The 13274-nt window shown below is 36.8% G+C and overlaps 1 long non-coding RNA gene across 1 annotated transcript in view; it reads left to right on the plus strand.

The window, feature by feature from the left end:
- LOC134174760 (uncharacterized) overlaps positions 1 to 6842 on the plus strand; it is a 33569-nt gene extending 26727 nt beyond the window's left edge. The window contains exon 3 of the long non-coding RNA XR_009968765.1: positions 6815 to 6842. This is a non-coding gene — a long non-coding RNA (uncharacterized LOC134174760). The remainder of the gene's footprint in view (positions 1 to 6814) is intronic.
- The last annotated feature ends 6432 nt before the right edge of the window (positions 6843 to 13274 follow it).

The raw sequence follows: 13274 nt of genomic DNA on the forward strand, positions 1-13274 counted from the left end.
GTTGACTGTAGGAACGTGTTAAGTTTTCCTGCTGTCCTAAGAGACAAAAATGGTATGTAAATTAAGTTTCATGTGTAGGCTGTTTGGTTGTTTTTTTTTTTTTTCTTAGGAAAACTATTCAGTCAAAAAGCATTTTACCAACGCAACAATTCACAAAGTGTGAGTTGGTGAAGGGGGAACTGGATTATTAAAAAGATTATTAGATTTTCTCCAACTTGCTATGTTAACAAGGCAAGACACAGTGAAGAGAGAGAGGGATGCATTTTCTTTTTTACACTGAAGGATGTCAAGGTGGGACAGGGTTTAAGTGTGTATGCATACTAGAGCCTGGACTTGTTAGACGTCAAAGTTCAGTGATGATGTGTAAGCAGATACGGGACAGGATGCAACGTCAGAAAAACTTCTATTCCATACTGAGAATACTTATCGTTAATATGGGTTTGTACTGAATATGTAGCAGGTAAACACTTCAGATAAAATCAATGTGAAAACAGTCTGAAGAATTAGCATAGACCACAAAGCAGGTTGTTTCCTCTTTCAGTCTGTAGTCAGCTGTAAGTTTTGAGATTTCTCTCCAAAATGCTGATTCAAAGAAGGGTGCAGAATGTATAAGCACCTTACTTTGGGCAAGGTGATTTTCAGGGTCAGCTCACATAGCGTGACTCTTCAGGACTGTCAAGTGACCACATTCCTATAAATGAGACAGAACTGAAACACTTTCCCTTTACTCCCTTTTCCCCTTAATGCAGGGAGTGTCTGTGCTGTCAGCAGTCCCAAGTTGCAGCATAGCCTATTTTGCATCCAAGCTGTGTAAGATTCTGCTTCATATCAGATTTCCCAAATCCAGTCTGTTGGTTCACAGAGCAGCTCTCTTTAGTAGAACTGACTCAGGTCTTCCCACAACCTGTTCCCCAAAGATCATTTGGCCTTCTTCAGCTACCTTTACTTATATTACTGGAATCATAATTCCAGTGCCGTATATGAATAGCTAAGATAAGGTAGTATGTAGTAGAACAATCTTTGGCTAGTTTCTAATTACCATTTAATTTAAATTGCAAAAATATGGATCTAATGAATATGAAACATGGAGGAATAAGCATGAAAGACTAATCGGATGGTCTTGATTCATATTACAATGTTTAACATGCTCCCTATCCATACAATATAGACATTTTCTCCTAAATCTAAATATAGTGATGAATGTTTTTAGCAGGGTTGAAAAAGTTATGGCAAAGGGCCTGCTTTTTTAACATCATTGTGAAAATCAAACTGAATTATTTAAGCCTCCATAATATTTTGTATTCAATTAATTTAAGCCAAAGGGAACTATTTGAGAGTTAGGTGTAGATGCTTCCACAGAAAAAGGGGATAGCTCATTACCATCACTGAGATTTACTTCAATATGCAGCATTTTTTTTGAAATCTTTATTAGACATCTAAAAGTTAATTTAAGCCATTGAAGGCTTTGTTTTGCAAATGACAGAGAATCTACTTTGCATAACAAACTTAAATATCCAATTCTACTTGAAATTAAGAAAGCTGAGAGGACGCATCTTAAAATCCTTTCTTATTCATAACACATCATTTCTTAATTATAGTCAACACAGGTTTTCTTATGCAAGGCAAAAGTTGTCACTGAAGAATATGATTTGCTAAATTTATCTGCATGGGGGGAAAGGATTATTGTTTTCTTATGAATACATCAGTATTTTTTACCCTCTCCTCTTCAATGTACCACTTTCTGTGTACCTGAAGTAATCAGTTTTTACAGCACAAGATGGAAATATACAGGTCAGTCTTCATGAGGAGAAAGTATCTCCAAAGCAATTTGTGCTCTTCTGTGCTCAGTTTATGTAATTTTCTGTTTAAGGCCGTATATCTGTTTTTCAAAAAGAACAGTTATTTTTGAAAACTCCTTCCTGGCCCAATTAGTTTATGTATCTTTTATTTTTTAACCAAAGCACTGCATTAGGAAGAAAGTGATCTCAGTTTGCTTATCACCCATGGTGGTAATGCTGCTCCCTTCAAAATTACTATTGTAAATGTGACTGCAGAGTGATTGCTAGTGGAAAAAACCCAATTGGCCAGACTAGTAGAAGGCTGGAAATGCAGAACCAGACAACAACTTTGATATTGTTACTTTTGAAGCTGCCAGTGATTAACTCAATTCTTTCTCACTATAATAAAGAATGGTCAATTAACTTCACAGTACAGTTGTTACCCACAATGTCAAATGGAATAGGATGGTGAAGAAATTTGAATGTACAGCATTGCTTTGGTTGCTGGGATGTGTTTGTGTGTGTATCATCTTTTTCTGAAAGCCAAATATGTTGTGAGTTAGAAGCTCTATATGTATCAATGTCCTCTAACATTATTTCAGATTTTTTCAATTCTATGCATTTGGACTGCCTAGAGGCGCAGTGCTGAGGTCATCTGAAATGCAAGCTCAGTAGTTTCATTTTGTGTATAAACTGAAAGAAAATGGGCTTTCAAATACAAATGGAAAATCACCAGTTGTGATTTATTCTAAGGGGAATACAGTTACCTACATATGTTTAACAGTTACAGTTACCCAATTGCATTTATTCCTGTGACTTGTATTTATTACTTGTATTTATTCTGTGACTTAAAAACTTCTAGGCAGAGTGGTAAAAAAGACATGACTTGCTGAGTAATTATTCTGAAATGTCTTCAGATTGTGGGAACCAACAGCTGATTTGAAGGAAAAAAAACCACCAAAACCCCTTCTAAGTCAAATTTGAGACCTAGAGGGTACAGGAATTTCATTAAACACGGTAGAATTTATGTGCAAAAATCATTCTTGTCATGTTAAAGGTCTAAAGAAAGCTTAGCATGTTTTGAAAGGAGTCAAAGACAAGTCGTACATTCACCTGTTTACAAATGGAATTGCAAACATGAGCATCAAGCTAAGGTTTGAAAAACTGAGGCTGTGTAATCTTCTAATTTCAATGTTTCTTTAACCACAATCATGTTGGATGGCAATGTGTACCCCATTCATTATTCTAGTCTGTAAACTAGGCAGTCATGGGATCATGATGCTTCAGATGAGACTTCTAAAAAGCTCCATCCATGGGGTTGTTTAAAAGATGTCTAGATGCACTAAGACACATGGCTTAGAGGTAGACTTGGCAGTGCTGAGTTAATGGTTGGACTTGATCTTAAAAGGTCTTTTCCAACCTAAATGATTCTGTAATTCTATAAGTCCTCAGACTGAAAAACAATAAGAGTAATTATGTGTGATAGATTACAAACAAGAGGTTTTAAAGTGGACTCTACTTAGCTAATGAACATTGGTCAATACATATCAATGGACCTAATACTGCACCAGTAAATTCATAAGTAGCATTTATATTCATTGGGGTGCAACATCAGTCTTTTGAGTCTGAGGTCAGTTTGAATCTTGCCAGCAATGCCTTATGAGTCTAATGGTCTTTTTTGTATTTGACTGCCTTGTGCCTTGCAGCCATTCAATACTGGACTTTTTAATTGATTTAATAGTATTTTGATAGTCTTATAATGCAAATGCTGACCTTGTTAAGGGAAGGCTTTTTCTTTTTAACTTTTTTTTTTGTGTAATTGTTAGCATAGCAATTAATAGAATCCAAAATTAGTCACTCCTGAAAGTAATTCTGTGCTAATTATGCAATTATTTTATTTTATATAGGCAGCAGAAAAATTGTGAAGTACTTCGATTATAGTTTCTTCAAAAAAAATCAAGTAAACTGCTACTTGACTTAGTCATTTATGAAATAATTAGTCACTTGACATTTTAAGACTTCAGGTATTTTTATGGTACTGTTATTGTGTATCTAACAAATCTGATTTTCTTTATCTGGCTTTTTGTTCCAATTTTAGATATTTGACATGGGTTTATCTTGCATGTTTGTCTGAAATTAGCAGATTATGTGTTTATATTAATTATTAGCTGGTCATTATATACCTACCTATATCATATATAGGTATGACTCCTACCACTGTTGCTTGAGTTTGAAATAAATCTTTTAAGAGTAAGATTTGAAGAAGGGAGCTAGAAAAAAATTGTGTGTAAATGAGGCTGATCAGCTCAAGTTCTTTGTGTATCTGATTCCCTATTTTCTCCTTATGCATTTTGAATCAGTTAGCCATTGTTGCTCCATTTGTCAGAAGTGGTACATCTCCAGACAGATAAAGGTTGGAATGTTTTGTGAACGTTCTGTCTGAATAGGCAAACAACCCAAACTAGTGCTTCCAGTCAAAGAAGAACTACATAAACTCAGTCTATTCTGTTTGGTCAGCCAGTGCCACAATCAGTACACACTTACTGCTTGCTTATTGATCAATAAGTAGCTTAAAACCAGGTACAGCTCCCCAGGAATAGTCAATATCCATGACAAGGCAGATGGAGCACTGCAGTGCCTTGTCCTATACTGACCATTGTGACAAGGAAAAGGTTTTGGGAGCAGATGACGAGGGAAAGCAGTAGGAAACAAGACTCAGATCCACAGGAAAGTGGGTTTCCTTAGTTCAGCTACTTATGAGTTATTTTAATTCTCCTCTAAAAGATGTCTCTACAGTGCTTTAGCTCCATAACAATCGCGTTCAAGATGGTATCTGCTGTGCTCAGAGGGAAACTCATTTGTGTACAGGAAACAAATAGCGTCAATCAAATAGCATTTATGACCTTTTCTGCATAATACTAAAATAATGAAGTTCTGATTTACTGTTACTCAGACTTCACTGGTAATTAGGAACTCGAATTTGAAGCCTGATTATTGTAAACAATACAGGAAGGCATTCATAGAAGACTTACAAAATAATGTTATGTTGTATGGGAATGTAAGGCAGAGAGGGTTAAGTTATAAAATTGAGGTTTTAAGTGCTTGTTGACTTTAGCACTTTGTAAGTTTTTATCAGTGTTAAAAATCAAGCGACATTAAGGAGCTCACGTTTACTAACAAATATTTTGCCAAAGCCATTGTAGAGCCGGGATAGACAAGCAGGATTGAAACTCCAGCCCATCTTTATAAGAAGGCTGTCCGTCTTCTTTCTTCCCAGAGGAAGGCTTTCTGATCACTGTCTTGAGATGTGGTTAGTTGCTTTCTACTATTTGCTCTTTCAGAAGTTTTAGCACAGAAAGTTTTATGCCTTTCTTATCAGTAAATGTGTAGCTGGGAATAAGGAGGAGATGTTCCTAGTCCTTGATCTCATCTAGCAGCTGTGGGTCTAGATAGGGCTCCCTGAGGAGCCGTCTTCCCGTAACTTGGGATTACTTCTTGCTATTTCTTAAAAGAGGTGGTGGTAGGTAAGTGTACGTTTCTCTTCTAAGCTTTAAGTTAAAAGAAATAGACTATAGGGATTGGATCTTTATCATGCCCTTCTGCTACACGAAGAGTTATGGAATAACTGTAGGGAGTCTGATACTGCTAAATACAAAAATATTCTCTGCTATCTATCAGCTCCCTTATTCTGCGTTTACCTCACTAACTCATCCTGCTGTGATTGACTGGCAGATGGAGACCACAGCATTGCCAATTTACGTTTGCAATAAATAGAGCACTTAGATTTCCAATGATGTTATTAACATACATTTAATAAACAGCAAAGTTAACTTTCAGCTGACATTTATGACTATGTACTGAAGCAGAAACACTTAAAATGTGATTACATAGAACTCTTCCTGGATGCAGCTGTACCTTGATGGGGGTGGATTATGACTAGGATGTGCCTGGTCATGAAAGCACAAGGAGAAAATAGAAGAAAAGAACTGTCAATGAGAGGAACTCATTTTCCTGTATTTCAGAGTGGGGATTCTATTGCTTTGAACTCTAACAGGCTGTCCCAAATTCAAACCTCTAGCTAGGCCGAGTCTATGAAACCACAAACACAGGCTGAAGGCTGTGCTTGATCAAGAAAAGTGAAAGACCTGTGAAGACTTAAGAAGAAGACACAAGGTACACGCAAGAAATGTTCCCTGAAGCTCTGCAGTGTAAAGTGTAGATTTACTTCAACATAGGGGGAATGGAGGTTGAGGGGGAAGAACAAAAGGAAAGCTGACAGGCAGAAGAACAAAGGAGGCATGCATCCTGTGATGCAAGTTGCAGAAGCTCTGAGGAAAAAAGGCGTATTGGGTTTGCATGGTAAGATTTTAGTAGTGGGGGGGCTGCAGCGGTGGCTTCTGTGAGAAGCTGACAGAAGCTTCCCTCATGTCCAGTTGAAGAGCTGGGCACTATTTTCTTCATTACTACCCATCAAGTGTTTATACATGTTGATAAGTTACCCCTGAGCCTTCTCTTCTCCAGGCTGAGCAGCCCAAGTGATCTCAGTTTTTTCTCATACAACAGACAGTCTAATTCTTTAATCATCATTGTTCCCTTTGCTGGGCTCACTCCAGCATGTCCATGAGCCTCCCTATGAGGAGTAAAAGGGAAAAGATCAAATATCTGATTGTTGCTGTCTCCCATCTGTGTTTTCAGGCTTTTTGCATTTCTGGGAAGACAATTTCTGTTCTCTTTATTTCATGTTTTTCCATTGCTTTTTCTTTTGAAAGCATAAGGAGAAAAATATCGATTGGATGAAAGCAGCCATGGAAAGAAGGACACTGTGGGAGGAGAAGCTTTGCATCAGTTTAAGAATGAAAGAGCTTATTTTTGTAGCAGAAGGAGGATTTCAAGGTTGAAAATGTTTGGGGAGTTTAAATTTAAACTTTTAGTTATTCTGCAGTTAAAAAATAACCACCAACAACACAAAAAACAATGGGGAAGGACAATGGAAAGAAAAGACCAAACACTTAAGAATGTGAAATTTCTTTTTTTAGGAAGTGTAAGAATAAAGTTTAAAAATCAAGAAAGTAATCTAAAGGAGAAGAAAAACAAGCAAATTTTGTGGCATGTGTTTTAAAGACTGTTTCCTCTTTACAGCACTAAATACTTAGAGTTGGAGTGAGTATCTGAAGTTATTTTGAAGTCTGTTGTGAATTACTCCATCTTGAATAAGGACTCAAACAATGGAAGGATGTATGTTGGAAATATGAAAATGATATTCAATAATAAATACACTTTAATGCAAATAGATTTTAATGTTAATTCCTGCTAGTATTTTGCCTATGTACAATTTTTAGTACTGGGTAGACCAGGTTTTAAATCATGTAACATTGGAAATAAGTAACTAAATAGGTCTGGTTCTCTTCTTGTTTAATTATTTAGGCATGAAATCAAACATGTCACTTGCCCTTGTTGTTAAACTATATGGCCTTTGTCTACTATTAGACTTTTCTGCAAATATATCCCTAGAATCCTTTGGGTTTTGTGTCTTCTTATTAGCAGTAAGTAGAAGGTTAAAGTTAAATTAAAGTTAAGTGCCTTCTTAGGTTTCACAGTTTGAAAATATGAAAACGGTAGCAAAGGACAGGGAAAGGAAGGCAAAACTGCTCTTTGACACAATAGGAGCCTAATATTAAACATATTGAAAGAAAAGTTAGAGAATGCCATCATGATATGTCTCATTTTTTGTTAGGAAGTTATATGCTTACTTTCAGAGTAAGAGTTTTTGAGAGGTCCAAAGATTTGGCCATCTGAGTAAGAAAGATGCATGATACAACTATTGACACATTTTCTCCTTTGAAGAAGTTGGCAATAAGCTTACCTTTGCTGAATGTTCATCTAGTTTCCCAGCTGCAAGGTCATCTTTCATCTCAAGAAGAAAGAAATTGTCTCTTTCCATAGAGTGGGGGGGGGGGAAAGACATTCAAAGGTGTGAGGGAAAAGAAGCTCCTTTTTTTGTACAAAATGCAGGGTTTTCTCCCATGATCAGCTGACCTCTGAGCTTTTATTTTTCCAGTGTGTTTTTAAATTAAAATATGGAGATTTAAGATTCATTGTAATATATGCGCTTGTACCTTCAGTGAAAGAGAAGACAGGGTCTTGTCCTTAGAAATTATTCTCTCCCAAGAGCTAAAAAAGACCCTATCCTTTCCTGATGAACAAAAAACTTTAAGTTGTATGTCTGTTCTGCTGAGTACTTCTGACTTCTTTAGTTTGGTCTCTTAATCTGTTTTTTACTGAATATCGATTACTATTCACTGCTCTTCTGGAAGTACTGTACCAAAGATTATCTTTTAATAGACTCCAAGCATGAGTGGCTTAGTAAAAGTCACTCATCTTATTAGAGGTTTATATTCTTACAGTAGATTCCTCTTGTGTAACACATAGGTTAGTCCTACAGACAGGTATATCTACATAGTTTATCTTTTTAGGTAGCTGCTTGCAACTACATTGAAACCATCACAATATTTAAATAGGAGATATGGATAATAGCTTCACGTTTGCATTTTGTTTCAAATTTTACATCAAGATTTTATTAAGATAATTTCTATCAGTACAGTTTTGGAAAAAAATTGTATGCAATTCTTGCTTGAAATCTTCTGGGAAGGGATATTTTTCAGAATAAAGAGGGGTAGTAGGCAGTGGAAAATTAATTAAGTGGATTCAACTAACTAATCAGGTAGACTGATGTGTGATTAAAGAGATAGTGTCTAGTAAAGCATTTTAATTACCACAAAGTATTTATTTAATCCCAGATAAATCTAATTAATTTTAGCTTACTCCAGTCTCTGATGTCATATTTCATCTTTGTGTTAGTATCTGTATAATGAGCAGTACTAGTCCAGTGACTGAAAAGGTCTTAACATCTCCAAATCAAATGACCGGAGAGAAATATTTGAATTGGGGGCGAAGAGCAAAACCCATGAGAGCACCAAGTTGCTTGATATGCATTTTGATGCCTAAGTCTGATTGTGATCCTCAAAACTCATAACCAAATTACTAAGGTTTATCTGTGTGGCTTAGTGCAGTGTTGAAGGGAGATGCCGAACTAATGCCAGCACTAGAACCAGTATATGTGATAGGTTAGCATTCATCCTTGTCTGATGAACTTTTTGGGAGAAGGGTTAAACAACCTGGGTCGGTCTATGCAGCAGTGCACTGTGCCATGTCCATAGCTGTACTTGAGTATGCCCAGTACCGGTACCTCTTGCTAGGGCTGAAGATCTTAAAGCTTGAGCCTCTGTGGTATTCCTTTTACCTAGATCTGCTGTAGGATCTGACCTTTTCCCTCTGGGCCTGTCCAATACACTGCTGGAGGGAGCACCTAGCCCGTTTTGCAACTTCAGCACAATTCAACTTAAAAAGACTGTAAAAGCTAAATGCGGGTAAAGCTGAGCAGTGTCACTGTGCAAAAGTGGCTTTAAGATTCTTTGGGGGATCAAAGTATGAACTTGCTTTTCTACTGGGAACAGGGAGAAAACCTAAAGTCAAACTCTTTTTTCCAGGAATGTTTTTCTCTGAGAAAAAAAAAGTCATTGCTGGACTTCCTGTAGGGTGATTTAGTGCAAAGATGTTTCACTCTGGCTCCCAGATGGTTTTGGAAACGTTGCTGTACAAACAGGAAGGTTTGGCTTCATGAGCTGTGACCTTTCCATCTCTGATCTCCCAAAACCCCAGGAAGAAGCAGTCCCCACTGGGAAAAGTTGGTTGTCATTGTGGGACAGCGTTTCTGAAAACATCATATAGATTGTAGGTCTCCAGTTTGCCACGTGGGCACTTGAGTCCCAGAGCCAGACAAATTTATACATGTCAGTTGTCATATCTGTCTCTCTGCCCAACCTGGAAGCTATTAAAAATCCTATAGAGAGGCAATTTATAATTAGGAGACAGTGGGAGTGTGATAGAGCATCTGCATGAGTACCAGTCTGAGTAAGTATTCTGCATGTCTTGGTGTGCATTAGCCTTTACGTTGCTCTTATTCCCATTTAGAGCAGCTGTGAGGATTTCCTGCCTTGGTTTGAAATATGTGGAAGGCTGTTAGTCTTAACAGAGCAAGAGCTGCAGCAATGTGACAACTGTGTTACCAAAAAGCTTCATAACACCAGCTGCCATAATTAGTAAATCTGATAGGGAAGAGAAAAGCAGCCGTGTACCTACCAGAACGTTTGGACATGTATGTTAAACAAGCTTGCTCCATGTGTGTGGTGTATGATATCTTTGGTGAGGATTTCTGTTTTACAAATCCCAGGAGCAGTACGGGTATTTTGCCCTGATTTACAATTGCATAAGCTACAAAGATCCCAAATGCCTGTGCAATGATACCTCAGCTGAAACACTGTGGAGGATGTTAAGTCTTATTAAATTGATTTAGTTTTGCCTATAGGCCTTTTGTTGAGTAGGAGATTGAATTCCAGTGACAATACAACTGTATAGCAATAATCCCCCAATGCAACGCAACTGTCTCAAAAGCCTTTTGGGAATAGGTTATTAAGAAATAAGAATATATATTTTTCTTGGGGAGGAGTAAAATACAGTTTACCTGCTTGAATACCCAACTGCTTAAAGAAAAAAAAAAAAGAAACACCAAGGGGTTTTCAGAATACATGCAGAATCCTAAACTGATTTGCTCAAAGAAATAGCAGTTACTCTTCCTTCTTACAGCCCTCTTCCCCCATAGAATGGAAGCAAACAGTGGAGAGGAATATCCTCATCTTTAATTTGAACTTTATAAAGCCCTGACAGATCCATCTGCTTCATTCTTTGTAGGAAAAAAACACACACTAATAATTCTGACTTCACTTCATTAATCATTGAAAACCAAATTATCTCAATTCTACCACATCAGAGAGTATACTACACAAAAGATTTCTTCATGTACCATCTTGCCTTTAGTTAGTATTCCTGTCTTCTGTGGAATTGCACCAATTGTGAATTTTCTCCTTCACCAGTTTTGGTTCTGTTTCTTCATTTGTCATTTCACTTTATTTACTTTGTTTATTGGATTGGAGGGAGAGGAAGAGGGGGCTGGGTTTTTACACTTCCAGTATAAATCCGAATGCCTTTTAACAGACAGCTTTTATTACGGCTCTCTATTAAAATAAGACAAATGGCACCTGCATGAAATATGCTCATTGCATGAAGAACCATCCTTTGCTCTTAATTTTTTTTTTTTTAAACCTCCAATTTTGATGCCAACTTTCTCAAGCATTATTGAACTCAAAATATAACAAAAATAGTGATGTGGGAGTGTATCTGATATGGGCATTTAGAACGCAACTAAACAGATCAAACTGAGGTTCTCGCTATGCTCTACTCTGGAAACACCAGGGTAAGGAAGTAAACAATTGCGTACTATTGATTTGATTTCAGATTTGGGAATTTCTCAGTGTGGAGATGAACCATAAATATGTTTTGGTTTTGTTTGTAATTTTCTGGTTGGGAAAGAGGATATCACAGTAAGGAAACAAAGCACATGGCCTCTTACCTGCTAAGACTATTGCAAAGTGATACAGCCCTACCATATGAGAGGAAAAAGAATGTGCTTCCAGACTTCATTGCTCATGTTTTTTCACATGGATCACAGCATTTATGCTAGAGCTGATTGAAAACTGCAAGTAATATTCACAAATATTATTGTCTGAAATCATCATTACCACAACCTCCCATCCTTACACCCTGGATAATGTTTGTCTTACCCACACAATTTACTTCAAAGGCTCCTGTAAGATGTTCTCCTTACCTCATTGCTCTGATCATATTGCCTATTTTTCCCACATGCCTATAAACCCTCCTTTTCCATGTCAAACATAATCTCTTTGTTTGTTTAATGGTTCTTTCTAATTTAATTTCTATTGAGCTTCTTATTTTTTTTTTTTAATATGGTCATAAGTAGTAATTCTAGTCTAATTATTGTTCCTATTTCTTCTTTTTCACTTCTTATGCACAGACAATTTACAAACAGGAAAGCCAAATGAGCAGGGAAAATGTACTCAGCTCTAAATAACCTCCAAGCTAATCCACATAGTGTTCGTACCTGTTCATTTTTTGTGAATTAAGTCTTTAGTGAACATAATGTTCTTAAGGTTCAATATTCTAAAGAAGTTCAGATATTTTATGTTCTTGATCATGTTCCATATCCCTACCCTCTGGATTGCTCATAAATCTAGGCTGGTTGGTTGCCATTTGCTCAGTGTATCACTCCTTGTAGTACTTGTAGCCTTTGTGGGACAAAACTGGATAGTTCTTCACATTTCCAGTTCATTTGAATGTAACATCACTCACTGAACATTAGAGTTTTTACTGCCGTCAGCTAAAAAAGACATTTGTGGGTTGAGAAAGGTTTTCTTGAAGCTGAAGGAGCTTTTATTTTATTGATTAATCACATTAATCGTAGGCTTGATTTTGATTTCCTGATGGACTGAGCTTGCCTTGGGAATAATAACATCAGCTATTTCCCCTTTACTTCTGATGTTTAGAGTGAGCAGGCAGGGGAGGAGGGGGAAATAGCAGGAAGTCATGCCTGTGTATAACAATAGTCTGAGTATGGGAAAAAGAAACAGTGAATGACAAGTGAAGGGCTTTACTGCCTTTCATAAAGAAAACAGGGCATTTACTGAAACTCTATTCCAGTTCTTCTCCATGCTGCCTAGCAGTACATGGGGATATAGGTGTTCCATCCAAGAAGAAATAGTTGGTTGTTTTTAACTTCTATTGCTGCTGAGGCTCTGTTCATGAATGGGTTTCTTTATTATATCCCCATAAGATGTAGGGCAGGTAAAGATTTCCCAGAATGTTGCACCACGCCCTCTCCTTTCATGGGCAAACAGAAAATCAGCAAATTCCACTCTGAAATTAGTGAAAATCTTTACCCATCCTATGTGAAGTTATTCAAATTTTTTTACTCTATGTTCAGAACTATAATATTTTAGATTTCTCTTCAGCACAGGTTTCATGCATTTAATTTTGTTTAAAAGTGTATTTTTTTTTACACTAAAATAGTTATAGAGCTTGCTAGCACAGTTAATAGATGATTTGACTGCCTTTGTGGTTAAAGCTGCTACTTAAACTTCATTTTAGGTCTTTCAATTTCTAAACCACTTGCTTAAGATGATGTCTAATCTGAGCTTGAAGCAGCCTGAGATTCATAGATTTGTATGTCATAAAAATGGTATTATGGTCTTCTAATGAAATCTTTCTCATATAATAGGCTGTGGACCCCCACGTGGTAACTACTAAATCACATCCATATGAGAATAGCAGGAGGTATTATAGTTCTCACTACCCAGATTCTGACCTTTCTGCTGGCTTGGCTGCCCATTATATCTAAGACATATCAGGGTAACTGAGTTTCCATACTCAACAAATAATTGTTTGGGTTCCTCTCAAGAGGAAAAAGTATTTGAGTTTTTAGTAGCCAAATTCGCAGAGATTTCATGATCACTTTCAGAAGTTCAG

Source organism: Pezoporus occidentalis, unplaced genomic scaffold (assembly GCF_034315485.1).
Source record: "Pezoporus occidentalis ecotype Australia unplaced genomic scaffold, CSIRO_AGI_Poc_V1 ctg63, whole genome shotgun sequence".
NCBI lineage: Eukaryota > Metazoa > Chordata > Aves > Psittaciformes > Psittacidae > Pezoporus > Pezoporus occidentalis.